Here is a 3476-nt window from a genome sequence, read left to right as displayed (position 1 = left end):
CTCTTCTGGAAAATCCAAGGCTTCACTGCTAGAAGCTGCTCATGTTTCTCATTAATTTCCTGCTGATTCTCTGACAAAAAAGGGAAACAGGCATGACTTAGATCAGTATTGACCAAGAATTTGAATGTCTCAGCTCCACATTCAGACTATGCAGCACTCTGCATGTCAGAGGGATATTGTTCAACTTCTTTATTTTCTAATTTGTGACTGTAACTAGTGCCTAGATTCTGCACATACAGGTATGCTGGGCATTTTGGGACAGTGTAGGGATTTTTGACATGGCCTACCCAAGCTAATTGCTGTACTGTATGTGACTAGTCGCAGAATGCTCTGTTACAGCAGTGTACATACTAAACACTGAAATACTCACAGAAAACTAGTGGATTCAGCTTTGGCTGAAAAACTTCACAGTGCCCTGGCCTGTATGTGTGCCCAGTTGGAAAGAGAAAAGAAGGCAAATGCATTTATCTGATAAAATGGATTGGCAAATTCAACTTTATTTGAAAGAAAATTAACTTGTGAAAAACATGTTTTCAATGCAACTCCAGTCACCACTTTGAGTCATCTAGAGAAAAAAATGAAGGGGGAAAAGTATGTGTGTATAAAATTGCTTACTAACATAGAGCTAGTGCAGTAACTTTCTGAAGTCTGGACAGAGTGAGTTGAAGGTGTTGATTTTCTGCTGTCCAAAAGGGATGTGACATGATTTCACTTTGAAAATCAAGCATACATCTGTATTTACATTGCTTTGGGCTTGAAATTCACACTGTTCCTCATTTCATCAAATTTCTAGCCAACCTATGATATCCAGTTACATCTTTCCTTATGCCAATACAAAGCAGATCCACAGACTGGTTTAAGATTTCCAGTATCAAGGAACTTTCTGTGTGTCTTGTAAGTGCTGCTTAGTGTGAGGTTCATGATCTCTCCATGTTAAATCCTGATCTCCTTGCTTCTAGATTTATCCTTTCTGGCTCCTTGTTTCTTAATAATAAAAATGAAAATTTCTTCTTTTTCCCTTTCTACCAAAGACACCTGGAGTAGTTTCCTCCTTGCACTGGGATCTTAAGAATTATGCCTGTCTTGGTGCTGATGTGTTCTTATCACAACATTGCTACTATACAAAGAGGTTCTCTGGAATCAGTAATTTGACTAAAGTAATGAATTCTACAGCTTGTTTACAGAGAAACATGTGCTTTTCAAATGCTCTGAACATAGTTTCTTCCAGGACTGCAGTTTTTCTAATGCTTTATCTTTTTTTTTTTTTTTTTTTTCATGTCTGGTAGTTAACAAGAAAACCTTTTGCCATCCTGCTAAAGACACACTGCACTTAAATAAAGGGTGAGCTTCTGGAGCAATTCACACCAGGATCCTAGGGCAGTTTGCTATTTCCTCCTCCCTCCTTAATTCTTTTTGCTTGTTACCTAGTTCCTGTTTAAAGTCAGAGATGGGGTCTGAGGCACTTCAAAGCTGGAAATATCTATGACATGCAGTTAACTGTCCTCTGACCTCATTTCAACCAATGCAAGCAGCTTCCTTCAGGTGCCTGCCCTCTTTGCACACCTGCCACTCAGCATTGTCACTGTAAGGCCACATCATTCTGGGAAGCTTTGTGTCATGTTTCTCACTAGTAACTAGTGGGAATAGTAGCTCACATGGCTACAGCAGCAACCAGGGTAGATTCCTTTGTGTCCCAACTTGGTCATCAGAATGGTTTTGGGAAAGATGAGTAGGTAACCTGATTAAGCAGAGGTAAGTTTAAACATCATCTATGCTAATGGAAAGAATAATTGCATTTATGATTACATTTATTATTTAATAATAAATAAGTATGGCTGAATCATCAGCTGCATGGTTGAAAGAATGTATTTTACCATTAAAGCTGAAATAGGTAGAATCTGGCTTTTAACGGGCATGCATTAATTTCTACACCACATTACTATAGTAGTCCTCATTTCCTCCTCATGCCCTTAATCCCTGAAATAACTTCATGCCTTCTCTGCATTGCCCAACACCTTTTTCAGTGCCCCAGCTCCTTTTTATGTTCCTAATTACTCCTGGAGTATACTCAGCCTCCTCTACCCATTCACCATCTGTTTGGTTGAGAAGACAAAGTAGAAAGGAAATTGCCTGTTACTTCCCCAGGGTTGCATTTACAGATTGTTGTTGTCTGGTCTACGTTATTTTGTTTCAGATTGGCTCTTTTTTTCCATTTCCTATGTAAGGGTGTGCATCCAATGCCCAATTACTATAGATTATTTTGTTTTCTTGGTAGTATTATCAAGAGTTTAGCCAACATGCCAAGGAAACTGATTCTTCCCTTCTGTTCTGTGTCTAGGAGACCACAATGAAGTTCTGCATCCAGTACAAGAAAGGCATTGACAGACTGAAGGGAGCCCAGTGGAAGGTCATTGGGATGGTCAGGGACTGGGACAAACCTACAGAAGGAAACAATCTCATTTAATTCAGCATGGAGAAACAAAGGCTACTTGGGGACATAATTTCAGTCTTCCACTATGTAAAGCGGGATTATAGAGAGGAAAGAGGCAGATTCTTCCTGGAGGTGGAGAGTGAAAAGACAAAAAAAAAGTGGACACAGGCTACAATTTGGGAAATTCTGATTTAAGGAGAAGTGCTCATAGCATGGATGATTCAGCATGAGAACAGATGTCCAGAGATGACGCCAACTTTCCAGTCATCAAGATACTCAAAACATGACTTCTTTGAAGCTAGCCCTGCTTAAAATGAGAGATTCAGGCACACAATGTCAGGAACTTCCTGTCTATCCATATAATTTTGTGCTTCTGTATACCAATTATCCTGAATCTTCTTCTCAGCTTTGCTAAAATTAACCAACAGACTTACAAGTCATTTAATGGGGGGAGCAGGGATGAGGAGGAAAAAGTAGACAGAGAGATGAGTGAACAAATGAAGTAATGCTATCAGATTCCTTTCCCTAGAAATGTACTTGTTCTGACCACTGGCAACAATTGCAGACCAGTAGCCAACACCATTCCTTGCCAAGTGCTAGTGTCTGCAGTGAGAAATCCACATTGCCATTAGGAGTTTCCTTTGGTGCCATTCTGAATGCAGCTGTAGTGTGTTGGGGTGTTTTTAGCATCCATGCAGACATGAAAAAGCAGTGTGTTATGGTTATTTCTGTTGTGTGACGTGTCTACGGGACACCTTTGCAGAACAAGAAAATACTTAGGCAGTGGCAAATCCTAACAAGTTGAAACAAGTTGAAACAAGCTGAGGAATCTTCGGCCAATGACAGGATAATCAAAGAGGCAAGCTTCAATGAAACAATGATACAGGCAGGAACCGGTTTGGCTTGCAATACCTCACAGAGCTGTGTGAAACACGAGAGCTTTCCAAAGCTGTCGCTTGGGAGTTCAAGGAGTGTGAGAACAGACAGTGGTGAGGAAACTGAATGTATGCAAATTTTATGCAAATATCTTTTATTAGACTCTGAT

Source organism: Erithacus rubecula, assembly GCF_903797595.1.
Source record: "Erithacus rubecula genome assembly, chromosome: 1".
Classification (NCBI taxonomy): Eukaryota; Metazoa; Chordata; class Aves; order Passeriformes; family Muscicapidae; genus Erithacus; species Erithacus rubecula.
This window is presented reverse-complemented; position numbering follows the sequence as displayed.